The sequence below is a fragment of the Pan troglodytes genome, chromosome Y (genome assembly GCF_028858775.2).
Source record: "Pan troglodytes isolate AG18354 chromosome Y, NHGRI_mPanTro3-v2.0_pri, whole genome shotgun sequence".
Lineage (NCBI taxonomy): Eukaryota > Metazoa > Chordata > Mammalia > Primates > Hominidae > Pan > Pan troglodytes.
The window spans coordinates 30,364,061-30,381,751 of NC_072422.2; the positions used below are offsets into that span (position 1 = coordinate 30,364,061).

The 17,691-nt window shown below is 36.8% G+C and overlaps 1 protein-coding gene across 4 annotated transcripts in view; it reads right to left on the reverse strand.

Annotated features, from left to right (window-relative positions):
* The window catches only part of NLGN4Y (neuroligin 4 Y-linked), a 290,720-nt gene that overhangs the window by 157,458 nt on the left and 115,571 nt on the right, over nt 1-17,691 (reverse strand). The window lies entirely within an intron of this gene.

Consider the following 17,691-nt stretch of genomic DNA (forward strand, 5'->3'; position numbering starts at 1 on the left):
CATGTATGTGAGAATCACTAATCACATCCTGCAAATGTCTTCTGAGTGAGAATATGATCTCCCTATTGCAGAAACCATTGTCACAGTTGCCTTTGTGTCTCCAAGGTCAACCTTTGGGCTACAGAAGACAACAAAGGGTGCTGATCCAATGCTTGAATGTTATTATAGAAAAGTATCAAGAATGAAAGAAGAAAGAAGTCTACAGAATTGTGTAATATAAATGGCTGGCATATTTTTATTGTCTACCCCTGCCTGCGTTTCCAGCTTCCCCTCCTGCCTAACTCCCTGTTGCCTCTGTTCTCAAGCCACACTTGTCACTTCAGATCCTGATTGCACTGGGCTCCTTCAAGCCCTGGAGTCTTTGCATGACAATCCCTCTGCTCACCATGAACTTCTTACCCTAATAAATCGGTCCTGCCCCTTCAACCACATGTCCTTAGTATCAATATGTATCCTCATGACTAGATCAGTAACCTTGGAAATCAGCTCTACCAGCATCTAACACATAGCTCAGTTTGTAATTATAATTGTGGGTGATCCATTGATCATTTTTCTCCAACCGTTAGAAGAGTTTCTCAACCTTGGCACTGCTGACATTCTTTGGTCAGATAGTTCTCTATTGTGAAGGAGTTCTGGCCTCTACCCATTAGACACCAGAAGCAAGACCCAGTCATGACAACCTACACTGTCTTCAGACATTACCAAATGTCCCCAGGAGCAAAATTACCACTGGTGAAGAAATGCCGCATCTGAGTATAAGCCACAATAAATAAGAAAATATGTCTATTTTGCTCCATATACAATGCCTAAAGTCGAGTACCATGAAGAGCACATTGAAGTTGCTCATAGTGTTTAGGTGGATAGATGAATAAACCACAAGTAACTATAGGTTAATGTTAAATCTGGTTGTAGCTCATAGAATATTCTGGTATAGCCAATTCAGAGGCGCAAGTCCTGTGTATCAATTTCTATCAAACTTTGAGCACTAAAATGGCTCTGAAGTATATGTAACAACAAAGAATGCTTATTTTCTTCTATAAGTTTTGTTGATCAAAATTACTTTGTTCTTTCTTGGCCACTTGTTGGTGTCTGATCTCTCTTTGACAGCAGAAAACATGTCTTCATTCATTCAAGTGTTTCCTGGTATCTATGACTAGGCATTAGCCTTTCAAAGTTGAATGGATAAAAAGTATCTATTAAACATTCTTACATCATAGAGAACTATTTATATAATAATCCCTGTTATAGAGCGAGTGTTCATTAAATATTTGTGAAGCTGAACTGAATTGTACACATCAGCATTAGTTTATAATTTAACAGATGAGGCAAAGGATGCTGGAAAAATTATCAGATGATAATGTGTTGATGTCCACTTGAAGTCAATAGTGTTCTCTTTGCTTGTTACAAATTAAATCCTGCATAATCAATCTCCCTAAGCTTTGTTTTCTTCTCGATAAGCCAGTAAAAAGTGTATTTCCAGCCTAGTTCATCAGTTGCTGTATGAAATGTGAAAATGTCTGTGAATGTCTGTGTGGAAAGCACCTTGGTTTTATGCAAAGCTAACTCAGGGTCTTCAATCAATCAAGTCTTATTATGTGGTGGGGCTGGGTGTTAGAAAATGCAAGATAATATATAGCTGCAGGTAGAGTCCAGTGAAAACACCATGGAGGGAAATTTATCTCTACCTAGGGACAGTTGGCAAAGCAATCTTCGGCAATCTGTGTGGGAATTAAACAATTAACGAAAAGTAGAGAGGACAATACAGAGAGAGAAACAAAAGCCATACCAACGGTGGTGATAATATTATGATCCACTTATTCATTCATGCACTTCACAAATATTAAGCTTTGAATAGGACCTAGACTCTGCAAGGTAGTACCGAAGAAAACAAAGACCCACAGTCTTGGAGTTTACATTCTGAAGAGGATAAGCAGACATGGCAAGCAAATATACCATGAATATAGATCTCTGATCAACTCCTTTCTCCTCATCCTTCTCAATGTCATCAACATGAATATCATCTTTATACCTGAGGCAGACTAGAGATCGATCACATCCCAGGAGGCAGGAGAATTGTGGCAGTCCCAGGAGGTACAAAAATCATGTCTCCCAAAGAAGTCATTTGAAAGAAATGTAATTAAATATGAAAAAATAAAGAAAAAAACCCAAAACATTTAAAATATAAAGATAATGTACTATTTTTTTGAGACATAGTCTCACTCTGTACCCTAGGCTGGAGTACAATGACATAATCACAGCTCATTGCAACCTCTGCCTCCCGGGTTCAAGTGATTCTCCTGCTTCAGCTTCTTGAGTAGCTGGGATTACAGGTGACCCCCACTACACCTGGCTAATTTTTGTATTTTTAGTGGAGACGAGGTTTCACCATGTTAGTCAAGCTCGTCTCAAACTCCTGACCTGCCTCAGATGTACTTTTCAAGATGCCCCCATATGTGGCCTATCAGAAATGTAATCTTATTTTAAAACTCAATAAGACATTGGAAAGAATTAAGAAAATATGCCATGCAATATTTAGAAATGGAATAGATAAACAGGTGGATGAATGGATAGATAGTACAGTAAGCTACAGTCTGAATGTTGTCCTCTCAAAACTCATATGTTTACATCCAAACCCCCAAAGAAAGGAAATCAGTATATCAAAGAGATATCTGCACCCCCATGTTTGTTGCAATTCTGTTCACAATAGCCAAGATTTGGATGTAACCTAACCATCCATCAATGGGTGAATGGATAAAGAAAATGGGCTACACATACACAATAGAGTACTATTAAGCCATAGTAAAGAATTAGATCCTGTCATTTACAACAACATGGATAAAACTGGTGGTTATTATGTTAAGTGAAATAAGCGAGGCACAGAAAGACCATTATCCCATGTTCTCACTTATTTGTGGGAGCTAAAAATTGAAACAATTGAATTCATAAATATACAGAATTCAATTCTGTATCATCTTTTATGATAACCATAAAAGATGGTTATCAGACATTGGAAACGATAGTGGGAGTAGGATGGGGAAAGTAGGGATGGTTAATGGGTACAAAAATTATAGTCAGAAAGAATAAATAAGACCTAGTATTTGCTGGCATGACAGGGTGACTTTAGTCAATAGTAAACTGATTGTACATTTTAACTGAAATAATACAATTGGATTTTTTGTAACAAAAGAGACAAATCCTTGAGGAGATAGACAACCCCATTTGCTGTGATACGATCATTACGCATTGCATGTCTGCACCAGAATATCTCAGGTACCCCATAAATATATACACCTACTATGTACTCATATAGAAATTAAAAATTTAAAACAAAAGATATAAATCTTAATCCCCGAGAGGACACTATTAGGAGGCGAGCACTTTTGGAGGTGATAAGATCATAACTGTGGAGCTTCATGAATGAGATGAGTGCTTTTATAAAAGGGACCCCAGAGAGCCCCCTCCTTTGCCCCTTCTACCATGTGAGGACACAGTGAGAAGGCCCTGTCTATGGACAAGGAAGTGGGTCCCCACCAGACACTGAATCTGCAGCCACTTTAATGTTGTAGTTCAAGCCTTCTTATAGGTGTGTGTATATAGTCTTGCTTACTTACATGACAAAAACTTGTAAGTAATTTGCTCAACTCAGAGAGAGGAGAGAGAAAGAGAGAAGATAGATAGACATAGATAGATAGATAGATAGATAGATAGATAGATAGATAGATAGATAACAGATAGATGATACATGGAGATTATATAGATAAGATAGATTGATAGACTAGATGGAGAAAAAGAGATATATAGGCAGGTAGATAGATTAAATAGATAGATTCTTCACATGTAGAGACACTACTTATCAAGAAAGCATAGTAAGACATTTAGTCAATTGTGTGAGTACATGACAATCAGAAAATCACTCAATTAGCGGGATTCAGCGTTCTGAGGAAGATGATTTGAAAAGCTGTGAACATCTAGGAAAAAACTTAAGCACTTTTGAAATCCATTCATTCAGATAACCTAAAAATTGAAATATGAATTTATGTTTTATCCTTTCTTTACAATATAAACATGGTCTCACAGATTTGAGTGCAAGTGAATGATGAGCTTGAATTCAATGCAAAGAATCTTTGAACACTTTCACATAGTTTGACCCTAGTTCTACCACAGCTGGAAGAACTCTGTTTCACTTGATGGCTGCGCTGGATGCCTCTTGGCCACATGGCTTATTCCAGTCACTCTTGTGGTGATCTGCTCTGTCCAGACTTCAACCAGCTTCATGAAGGTGCTGCCTCTCTTCATACCTGCAAACTTGACTTTTTCTTGATTTCCTGAATTTCCTTCAATGCCTTACAGGAGATGCACACTAAAACCTACTTAGCACTCCCCAAGTAGCCTGGAGATGTCAACACCAGTACATTATTAAGGGTGAAAGATGAGGAGAATGTGGGTCCTCCATTTTCACCTGGGAAAGGTGGTATGGGGACATATATCATAAGGGTTTTCACACAACCTCACTGGGTCAAGCAGGCATCTCTCCTCTGTGGCCAATACAATTTTTTTGTGTGGTTTTTGTTTGTTTTTTAATTTTAGTTTAGGTTCAGGGGTTCATGTACAGGTTTCTTACACGGGTATATTGTACACTGGTTACATATGGGCTTCTAGGGTACCAATCACACAAAGAGTAAACACTGTACCCATAGGTAATTTTTCAAACCTCACCCTCTCCCATCCTTTCCCCTGTTTGAGTCTCCATTGTTGGTTGTTTCCATCTTTACAACCACGCGTACCCATTGTTTAGCTCCCAGTTATAAGTGAGAACATGTGATATTTGATTTTATGTTTCTGAGTTATTTCACTTAGGATAATGGCCTCCAGCCACATCCACGTTGCTGCAAAGGACATGATTCCATTCTTTTTTATGGCTGCCTAGTATTCTTTGGTGTATATGTACCACACTTTCTTTATCCAATGCATGGTTGATGGATACATAGGTTGACTCCACAACTTGGCTATTGTAAATAGTGATTACATTTCTCCCTTCATCACTGTGCTGGTTCCTCATCCTTATTCTTGGCATGATATTTGCAATAAACAAGGGATTTCTCTAAACCTCTGCTTTGAGTAGAATCTGGGTTAGGAAAATACACAGTGGATTAAAATCTTCAGCACTTACTGCCACCAAAATAAAGATTGAAAATAGATTAGATTTTGAATGTGACAGGTGTGTAGCCAAATGCCCAACACTAATGTTGTTATCAGCTTCAAGTCAAACCACCAAAGCCTTCTCACAGAAATTCATTTTTCAAGAGAACTTAAGCTTACCTTTTTGGAAATTACAGGATATTTTCAATTATTATTAAATATTATTAGTTGTAGAATGACTGACCGCACACATGCAAACTAAAAATGGTGTCTCCTGCCTGTAACCCCGAGGTGGGCTGATCACTTGAGCCAAGGATTTCAAGACCAGCCTGGCCAACATGGCAAAATCCCATCTCTAAAAAAAAAAAAAAAAAAAAAAAAAAAAGGCCCGACATGGTGTTGTGCATAGGTAGTCTCAGCTATTCTAACTAGGGAGGCTTAGGTGGAAGGATTACTTGAGCCAAGGAGATCGAGGCTGCAGTGAGCCAAGATCACTCTACTGCACTACAGCCTGAGTGACAGAGACCCTGTAGAAATAAAGATAAAAAATAAAGCAGGGCGGGGGATTGGTGGGAGAAAAGTAATGCATAGTTGTAGAATCAATTTTCCATGCCATGCAAGGAACTGACTGCAGAATTTGGTGTGTGGGTCTGCTCATTAGTTGGTCAATCCCTGCTCATCTCTCAGGTTTTGGCTTAAATTGTGCTTTCCCTGGGAAGCCCTTCAGGCTGCCTCCAAGATTGGATCAGATATTCCTGCAGCTGCTCCTAAGCATATCACTGTTTTAAGCAGCATGAGACTAACCTCATTTTAATCTCATCCTTATTTAATAATCTCTAACAAAAACTATAGGTTATGGCCAAGCACAGTGGTTCACACTTGTAATCCCAGTGCTTTGGAAGGCCAAGGCAGGAAGACTGCTTGATGCTAGGATTTTTGAGACCAATCTGGGCAAAATACTGACACCCTATGTCTACAAAAATAAAAATAAAAATTAGCCATACATGGTAGCATGCGCCTATAGTACAAGCTATTCCAGAGTCTGAGCTGTCTAAATGCTCAATGTCCAGTGGAAAGGACATTCTAGGGCTCTGCTGGTCCCTCTCCGCCCTCACTCCCTATGCACAAGAGGCTGTCACTCGTAGCCAGTAACCCTAGCTGCAAGGAAGGAATTTAGAGACCCTTCCAATTGCAAGGGGGCTGGGCTGTCAGAATGGTGGAATTCTGTGCATCCTCACTTGACTGGGCTCAAACCCTATAAACAGATATGCAGCAGACTGGATTTTTCTAATATGCTTCTGTACTCATAGGCTGCCTTCATACTGGAAATGCATTTAATAATTTAATAACAAAGGAGCTGTAGAGTGTCTCCTCTCTGAAGCCCTTGTTCTGTGGAGGCAGGAAAAATCAGAAGTGACCCTCTCACTAGGAGGAGCATATCTGGACAATAAGTAAAAATCCATGAAAGACAGAAAGAAATTCAATTGCCCTTGGAGGCATTTGTGATATTCACCCAGGAGAAACAGCTTCTATGTACCTTGGAATCCTGGCTAACAAGTTTATGAGTGTCTCCTCTCAGGTGTCATTATGAAGGATTTCGGAAGAACTAGAAATGGAAATGAAAGGCAATAATAAAAAAACCTTAGGCCTGAACCTTAAAATCACCTGTTGCTTAATCTGCACACAGATGGAGGTTCAAGGATGTGCGTTAAAAGTGACAGATGTGTCACTGAAATCTGAAGCCCTCTGAGGTGGTTTGAGGCAGAAATAGCTACCCCATCCAGCAAAGCAAAGCACATGTGAAGGACTTACACAGATTCACTCAAGTCCAGAACACCCCACACCTAATGTATCTTGCTATTGTCTGAAGGGTGGTAACCTCCCAAAATTCATATGCTGAAATCCAATATACATTGTGATAAGTCCACCCTCATGAATAGGATTAGTGTCCATATAAAAGAGATTGCAGGAAGCTGCTTTTTCCCTTCCATCATTCGAGGACAAACCAAGAAGGTGCCATGTGGGGTAATGGGCCCTCACCAGACAAAGAATCAGCTAACACCTTGATCTTTGGACTTCCTAGGACTGTTTGAAATAAATGTCGGTTTTTAACTGGGTTAAGTGGCTCATGCCTGTAATCCCAATATTTTGGGAGGTCATGGCAGGAGAACTGTTTAAGGCCAGGAGTTCAAGAACACCCTGGGCAAAGTAGTGAGACCTCATATTTACTAAAAGTTAAATAAAAATAAAATTTAGCCATGTGTGCTGGCACACACTTATGGTCCCAGCTACTTGGGAAGCTAAGGTGGGAGGATCACTTGAGCCCACAAAGTCAAGACTGCAGTGAGCCATGATCAAGCCACTGCACTCTAGTCTGGGCAACAGAGAGATACCCTGTCTCAATGAAAATAATAATAATAAATGTCTATTGTTTATAAATTACCCAGTCTAAGGTATTCTGCTACAGCAGGCTGGACAGACTACAAAAATCTCCATATCTTACCTTGGGATATTAAAACATGTTTATAGCTCTTAAAGATAAAATATTCTAAAAATTGTTAAATATTCAGGGTAGCAAAAAAGCATTTTCTTTGCAGGAAAATAATTTTAATGAAACAAGCTAGAGTCATGAATAAATACATTGATAACCTGGCTTTGTGTACATCAAGATTAATGAGAAAACACTTATGTCCTAAAATGTCAAATATAATTTTGTTTTTCTAGTCTACCTTCCAGATAAAATAACTGCATGTTCAGCGCTTAAAAATTAAAAATGATCAGTCTCAAATTATTTCCTACAAGTTGTTACTGAGGGGGGACAAGGACTAAAAAACTTCCTGTGCTTATTATTTGGACACAGAATAACCTAACAGAAGCCCAAACCTCAGCATTACACAATATACCCTTGTAACATATCTGCATATCTAACACTTGGATCTAAAGTAAAAATGAGGATTTTTAAAAAGCTATCCCTCTTTTTTAAAGTTTTAAAGTTTAAGGCCAGGAGTTCAAGAACATCCTGGGCAAAGCAGTGAGACCTCATATCTACTAAAAACAAACACAAAATCTATGCAGATAAATAACATCATATTAGATTTCAACCTGAAGTATAAAATAAATATCCATAAGACCATACTGATATATGTAAATGAGGGAGTAAATGAGTGGCTCAGAATAGAGACATCTCTTATGTAAAATAATTTCAAGTAATTTCTGTAGATACTCTGCCCTCCAGGGGGGAATAGCAGGTCCCCATTTCTTAAGTGTGAGCTGCACAAAGTGACATCTTTCCACAGAGTACAATATGGAAAGTGTGTGTGCAAGAGGAGTAACTTGATAGTAGGGAAATCTGGCCAACATCACCTCATCCATGGGATCAAGGTTAGTATCAACCGCAATGTCATGGTGCTAGTATGTGCCCTTGATACAAAGTAAGGAAAGTGGCACTTCACCTCTGGTCTTCCTCTGCACAATCCATAGCCCCCCAGTATAACCATGAGAAGAACATCAGACAAACCCAAACAAAAGGACAGTCTACCAATCCCCTGATTAGTCCTCCTTAAGCTCTTAAGGCCATGAAAGACAAAATGAGAAGGAGAAATCATCACAATCAAGAGGAGCCCAAGGAGACATGACTGCTAAATGTAATGTGGGATCTGGGGTGGGGTTTGAGGAAAGAAAAAAGGCAGAACGAAAATACCAAAGAAATCTGAAGAATGAGTGGGCTTTAGTTAAAAAAAAATTGTACATATTGGCTCATTAATAGTGTCAAATGTATAATAATGATGTTTAAGATATTTATAGAAGGGAAATTCAAGGGTGGGGTATAAGGAAAATCCTTTCCACATCTTCACAAATTTAGCAGAAATCTAAAATTAAATAAACATTTATTTTAAAAACTATTATAGGTGATATTTTTTCAAAAGAATAATTTACATATGTATATTTAATTTTTAACTCAGATCATGTATTAAAAGAAAAATATAAACATAGAAAGCAGTGACGCTGGTATTTATCAAGAAAACTTATAGTTCGAGTTTTTGAACTTACTAGGTGTTACAGAAAGACAATAAACTATAAAAAATTACAACATTGCAATAAATCTGAAATTCTGAGACTATAAAAATGCCTAGAATTATAACATCCTAAGGGTTCTTTGCAATGTCCTAGTTTGGAGTGAATATTAACAGTCAATCCAAGTGTGAATACACTTGTTTCAAAAAAAAAAACAGCTTAATACACAAATAGTGGATGGACTTATCCATCCATACCTGAGTGACTCTAGTCTGAAAAATTAGATCTATTTCTGTTTTACTGTTTTTTGTTGTTGTTGTTGTTGTCATTTTGTTTTTCGTTTTTTGTTTTTTTTGTGATGGAGTCTCACTCTGTTGCACCAGGCTGGAAGTACATTGCTGTGATCTCGGGGCACTGCAAACTCAGACCCCTAGGTTCAAGCAATTCTCCTGCCTCAACCTCCAAAGTAGCTAGGACTACAGGCCTGCACCACCACACCGAGCTAATTTTTGTATTTTTTGTAGAGACAGGTTTCATCATGTTGGCCAGGCTGGTATCAAACTCTTGCCCTCAAGTAATCTGCCCAGCTACGCATCTCAAAGTGCTGGGTTTAGGAGCATGAGCCAGTAAGCCCAGCCAACTTCTGTTAAACCAGTGACTCTTAAAGTTTTTCAACGTTTGTATATTCTCTGGGTTTCTACCACTCCATGACAGAATTATAGATTTAAATCATCAGAGACTTTAAATGGCTTTAGGCAAAAAAGCATATGTGAGGGAAAAGACTTAGTAGGATATTAGTTACTTTATTTATATAGTTTATTTTATATTCATGAAATTTACTGGAACAAACTCCAAGGTTGGGTTGTTGTTTATAAGACAAAAGTCGTACTTCTTATGAGATTGCCTTGTAAGCCACATCCTACAATTTCCCATGGCATATGAAATCAGTGATATAACTTAAAGCTCTAATTTAATGATATGTTGATCAGGCTGGTCTCAAACTCTTGACCTCGGGTGATCTGCCCGCCTCAGCCTCCCAAAGTACCAGGATTACAGGCATGAGCCACCGTGCCCAGCTGAGGGTGGGCTTTTGATTGGCCATTGGATACTCATTATCTTCCAAGATATCTACTGTCCTCAACGACAACAAAAAACTCCCAAGAAATATTCAGAGCCAGTCAAAAAGCAAAACACTTAAACAAATGTAACATCATATATGAAATAACAACTATCAAATGACCCAAGCAAACAACATGGGACTCAAAATAAGTAGATTAACTATCCGTCCAATGGACAGAGAGACAATTATAGAGATATAAAGTTGGAACAAAGGGTGTCAAAGGAAGTCACATGAGAAACTGGGGAGGAGAAATGAAATTGTTGAAATGGAGAGCACAAAGAACAGGCTGAAATGGAAAGATACCTACAAACAATGAATATTGGTGGCAAAAGACAGAGAGACACTTTCCCAAAATGGATCCGGGATGAAAAATGGAGGAAAAACATCCTCCAAATGCTGAAGTATGGAAGATGGAAATAGAAGTGTTGCCAGTCCTGTAAAAAAAAAAGACCCAGAAAGAGAACAAAGAGAAAAAGGTTAGCAAGAACTACATTAGGCAGAAAGGCTGAGAAGTTCCCAGGATGAGAGGGGGAAAAAAAAAAAAAAAAAGGCTTAAAATGGAAAGTTCTCATAAAGTAAGGAACAGGTTGATTTAAAACACAAAAAAGCAAAATTAAATTCTGATTTTTGAGTACCTCAAATATAAACAAAGTAAGTCTAATTCTTCCAATGAGAAAAAGCAGGTGATGTGCAATGGATTGAAAATCGGGGTAACAACAAAGCAGTGTAGGATACAAAAAACAGTGGCTTCTCATCCCCAGCAAGTGCAGGGGAAAAAAGATCTGCCTAGGTTTTATGTCCAGCCAAACTATTATTTAAATGATAGCTTAAATCCAAATCTATTTAATTCTTAGAAATCTTGAAACAACGTATTTCTGCAAGGAAGGAGAGAAATAAACCCAGAATACAGCAGTATAATACAAGTAATGACAAGACATTACTCCAAAGACACAATAATCTAAAATCAAATTTTAACATGATCTACAGCCCAAATTCCCTTAGCATCTAACACAGTGTGGGGTGATTGAGAGAGAGAGATGCCAAAGAGTTGAGAAAATCTTAAATCTATAGCTTATTCTGAGGAAAATTGTGGATACTGAAAAGTTTGATAGCCAATAAGAAGAATCGATGTATCTTCATTAGAATATAAGTGCAACATAAACAGGAAATTTGAAGAATCCAAACTATAAGGAGGAAAAAAAATCATAAAAAAAAGAGTATAATAATGAGGTCAGTAAAAAAGAGTATAATAATGAGGTCAGTAAGAGAAACTTTTAAAATTATACACTGCAAGTCAGGAAAAGCAAAACAAAAAAAAAAAGTCAAAGTTTAAAAAGCATGATTGATACATATAAAATATAAAACTAAGTGGCAGAAATGAAATCTATAATAATGATAACTGCAGAAATACAATTAGGATAAACAGATAAAATGTGATTAAAATACATTTAGCAACATATTGTTGAAAACAGATATATTTAAAACAAACAGATACACGAACAGGAAGAGACTAAAAATTTTAAATGTAAGAAATATGTAAAGAAAAAATCATAGTAAGCAAATTTAGTATCAAACCAAAATCATAAATATCAATAATAGATAATAAATAGTAGAAAAGGAATGGAAGATTAAAAAGGTACAACTGACACTTTCATATAACATCCTAATAAGCTTGAAAACATGTAAAAGGTAAGTACATGTTTATACATACATACTATATATATAATGTAGTATATCCATATGCATTAAATATACAAGACAAAGGAACGATAAGATGAAATGTTACAAGAGAATAAAACTCAACATTCTTGGTGTGATGAACTTAGAAGACAAAATCTAATTGAAGATACAGGCCACACATCGTGACTCATACCTATAATTCCAGCACTTTGGGAGGACAAGGCAGGTGGATCCCTTGAGGTCAGGAGTTCAGGCCAGCCTGGCCAACACAGTGAAACCGTCTCTACTAAAAATACAAAAGTTGGCTGGGCACAGTGGCTCATGCCTGTAATCCCAGCACTTTGGGAGGATGAGATGGGAGGATCACCTGAGGTACGGAGTTCAAGACCAGGCTGGCCAACGTGGTGAAACCCCACCTCTACTAAAAATACAAAAATTAGCCAGGCATGGTGGTGGGCGCCTGTTGTCCTAGCTATCTGGGAGGCTGAGGAAGGATAATGACTTGAATCCGGAAGGTAGAGGTTGTAGTGATCTGAGATCGTGCCATTGCCCTCCAGCCTGGGCAACAGAGCAAGACTCTGTCTCAAAAATAATAATAAAAAAAGTTTAGCCAGGTGTGGTGGTGTGCACCTGTAATCCTAGCTACTTGGAAGGCTGAGGCATGAGAATAACTTGAACCCAGGAGGCAGAGATTGCAGTTAGCCGAGACTGAGTGAATGCATTCCAGCCAGAGCAACAGAGTGAGACAGAGTCCCCCACCTGCCACCCCCAAAATAAATAAGATATAGAAGACTGAAATAACTGACATGTGTGATCCGGTGGCTATCTATGGAAATATATGCACCTCAAATCACACACTCTCACACACACACAGAACACAGATACACACACACACACACACACACACACGTAACCATGTATGTACATGTAAATGTACATATATGTTTAGTGTTCTATCATTATTTTGAACGCTTTTTACTATTGATTTCTAATTCTATTGAATTATGGTCATAGAATACAATGCTGTATGCTGCTGTATCTTTTTGAAAGGTAGATTTTGTAAACATTTGGTGTGTGCTTGAAAGCTATGGACACAGAACACTAAACATATAAACATATATATGTTTAGTGTTCTGTCATTAGTTTGCATATATGTATTTGTGTGTGGGTGTGTGCACATGCTTTTATGATACAATATAAACAAAAATAGTTGGAAACCAAGGATCATTCAAATGTCACACGTGAAAATTTGTCAGATGAGATTGAAGATGTGCTTAAAGGGACAATTAAAACTTCAAATACCTTTACAAGGCAACAAGAATAATTGGAAATAAAGAAGCCATGGAGACAAGTCAAGAAGAGGGCAGGAAGAAGAGAAAACAGAATAAATACAAATAAATCTGAAAATAGGATATAATCAAGATAGGAGCAGAAATTAATGAAATAGAGAAAAAAGAGTTGATATAATTACCAAAATGAAAACTAGTTTATTGAAAAGCTTTATAATATAAACAAACTTCTGCCAAGACTGACCAAGGAAGGGAGACAGATTAAGAAAACAAATAGTCTTTAAAGGAAAAGAGGAAAATCACTTTTAAAACACCAAGTAAATTAAAATATAAAAAATACAAAATAATATTTTAACAGTATAAAACCTGATATTAAAAAGCTAAATTGAAATCATCAAGAAAAAAGCAACATTACACAAAGAAATAAACTTAAACTAAAAACTATTAGTAGTATTGAAAGGGTAACTAAAAATCTCCCACACAAAAACTTGTCACCCAAGATAATTTTCAGAAAATTTTTAATAATCCTATGTATTGAAGTTTTCTGCAGAAAATATAAAATTAAATAAAGCTATCAAAATCCTTTTGTATGGATAGTTTAACATTCATATCAAAAGTATAGAGTGTTTAACATCATAAAATTATAAATCAAATTCACTTATGAATGTAGATGTAGACATCCTAAGTGAAATATTTACAAACTAAACTTAGTAGAATAGTGGCTATTTTTAGAATATACAATATATTCCACTATAACACGAGAGGCCATTTTGTTCCTATTATGATGAAAAATTTGTTTTTTCTAAATTGAATAGATACCTTATAAATCTATTAATTATAAAAGTACACTAATTATGAAGAATAATTATAATTCTTTTATGATATAAGCAGCTGTATAAGTGGCTGTAGAAATGCCAACTGATTATTTGGCAATAATCAATATGTATGATCAAAAGAAAGCATTTTAAAAACTTAGAAAATAAATGGTAATTACAAGAAATTCATATTATTTGAAAATGACTGTATGTGAAAAATCTCTCCTCGACATTGTATTTACAAAAAGGATGTTAGACCCATTTCCTGTAAAATCATGAATGGTAATAAAATTTTGTACCAATAGCATTCATCCTCACACCAGATGTCAATGGGCCATACAATGGTAGAAGTTAGAAAGGATTTAAAATTTACAAGTATTAAAAGGAAAGAGAGAAAATGATCATTATTTGCAGATAATGTCAACATTTTTGTGGAAATTATGTAATTTAACAGAAAAGCTGCTACAAATAATAGAAAATCCAAAAAGACGGTTGAACATTTAATCAATGTAAAAAAATCAACATTATTTTATACCAGGAGTACAAAATGTAATTGAAGGTATCAATTGCAAAATACTACTAATAATAATTAATTAATACATAATGCTTAAAGTCTTTAATAAAGCTATGATCAGATCTCAACAAGTAATAAACTATGACAGTTTACAAGTGAGATAACATAAGCTTAGAAGATGTTTATTTTTCCTCAAACCAACTTTTAAATAAATACAATTCCCAGCAAAGATAGAAGAATGTTGCACACTTTGACACATCGATTCCATAATGTACATGAAAGAATAAATTCTACCAAAAGCAAGGGGAATGTTGAAGATGGAAAACATATGTCATTTGTAATATTTGAGTCATTCTTCATCTTGCAGAAACAGATCAGCAAATGAACAGGGCCAAATATAAAGCCCTAGGATTGGCTGATGTATATATGATTAATTTTAAAACTTATATTTTTGTGGGGGGTGGGGCGGGATCTGGCCCCTTCCAGATTTACTCTTTCTCATCTCCACTATTCTGTACTGTGGAAGGTAAATAAGTGAGTTCACTCTTGCCTTCTGGCTGTCCCTTGGTTTCAGCCAAGGAAGACACTAGTAGGTAATCTGGAGGACAGAAGGCGAGTAAGGCGTATGTATATGAAATCCAGTTCCCTCCCTCGTAGGTAGGTCCAGTTCAACCTCAGTGGGTATCAGCAACTTCACATAAGGGCTCCACTACCCTGTGTTGGTGCCCTATATACTGTCCCCATCTTTATTATATTTCTCAAGTTGCATTCCATCTTTTCCTATCAGGACCCTGGCTGACACAACAAATACTGGGAAAAAGTACCTTGTTTCTTTCATGTGTCAAAAGTAAGGCTTCCTTATTGCAGGAAAAAAAAATGAGATCCCTACCTAACTCCATATATAAAAATATGCTCTGCATAGATTAAAAATGTCTGCATGAACAATGAAATTCTGATGTTTATAGAAAAATGTGCAGGAAAATGTTTTTTAGATGTTGGGGTAGAACAGGATTTCTCTAACAGGTGCTACTTAGGAGAAGCTCTTATAAAGAAAAATATGTCGATGGAATTTTGCTACATTAAAACTAATGATTTTGTTTCAAACTAAACCAGGCATAATAGATGGGAGCCAGTGGAAGATTTTTACAACATGTAAAACTCAGAGTGGTGAGTTTATTTTTATTTTTTAGAGATAGGCTTTTGCTATACTGCCCAGGCTGGTGTTGAACTCCTGAGCTCATCTGATCTCGGCCTCAGCCTCTTGACTAGCTGGGACCACATGGTGCACCACTGTGTATGGCTTATGGTGGACTGTTTAAATCAGAGTATTCTCCCCTGTGTGCCTAGGTGTCTTAGATGGGTTATTAGAAAGTTGAAACATGGGGCCCTATGAAGGATGGGATAGTCTGAGGCACACACCCCCAGCAATATCTATTTACATGAATGTAAATAGTATCAGCAGAGAATGTGCTAACCTATCATTATCTTCTATTTTGCATAATAGGAAATAAAACTGAGATGCACTGGCGTGAATTATACAAATGAGCCTGCAAGAAAATGACAGTCCAGTAAAAACACATTCCTGGCTCACATTTCAGACATTTATTTAATACTACCTACTGCTGTGTGGTCTTCTGAAATAATGTGTGACTCCAACACTGCATGCGTGGGCATTTCACTGAATCCGTGGCTAATGGGGTGGTAAATAAGAGTGACTTTTAAAAGTCGGAAGAGGAAATAATTTATAAAGTACCACGGCTGCAGAGAAAATTGAAGTCTTCCTTTCAAGACAAAAGAGAAACCACAAATCTACCATCCACATTGTGATTGACATAAATTTGACAGATAATTATTGTAAGCTATACTTTGTGTGTTGCTTTCTTTAGCAGATTAGAAGACCCAAGTGGAAGACACAACTCTTGCCTGTCAACAGAGTACTATTACCCATGCATAGAAGGTCAGCAAGTCACCCCATGAAACAGAAAAGGCTGGAAATCAGTGTGTGGGGCAGAGAGTCTACTTTGTAGAGAGGAGGTACTCTTGAGGTCTGAACTGGCAGAGAAACCATATGAGAAACAAGCTTAGTTGGAACCTTCTATTGATGTTTGATTTTGCGTTGCTCATATTTCACTAGTTAAATAGACTAATAGATATCAAACACAATAGTATTTGCTCCAAAACTTTAAATTCATCAGTGTATGATTGCTTTTCATTAAAGCTTAATTTGTCTTTATTTTTGAAATGTTTCTCTTTCCATTATATATTAATAAATAATACGTTTAGGAGTATAATTTCTGTGCCCAGAAGAATGCTTACTTCATGGGTCTCATACCAGGGCAGGTGAAAACTGAAGAAATCAAAGCAATATCATGTATCTATGTGCAAGCCTGACTCTTTTTTAATAGTTAAATGTTTACAAAACCTATTTTGGCTTAAATATACAGTTTTCATTGTATATGACAACTGTGGGGGAAAGAAAATATCATTTTTTTTTTTTTTTGAGACAGGGTCTTGCTCTGTTGCTCAGTCCAGAGTGCAGTGATGTGATTACAGTTTACTGAAGCCTGGCATTCCTGGGCTCAAGTGATTCTCTCACCTCAGCCTCCCCTAGTAGGTGAGATTGCCAGCACATGCTTGCCATCACACTCAGCTCACTTTTTGTTTTTTGTAGAGATGAGGCTTTGCTATGTTGCCTATGATGTCTCAAACATGCAGAGCTCAAATCATTCTCCCTCCTTAGCCTCTCAAAACACTGGAATTACAGGCATGAACCCCCCCAGACCTAGCCTCAAATCATTAAAATATTCCCTATGCTTCTTTTCTTTCTAAAAAATGCCAACGTTGATGGGATTTTCCATCACTCCCTCATATAACAATATTATATATTTTACCATATTGGAAATCCACATGAAACTCTCTGAAACACAGAAAAGCCCCCAATATCAATACAATTATTGTTATGAAAAAGCCATCCATGGAGGTATAAACCTGCCTAAATCAGACACAATTTTGATACCAACTTTTCCTTTTACCATTTATTTATTTATTTCTTGACATGAAGTCTTGCTCTGTTTGTTTATTTGTTTATTTATTTATTGAGATGAAGTCTTGCTCTGTTGC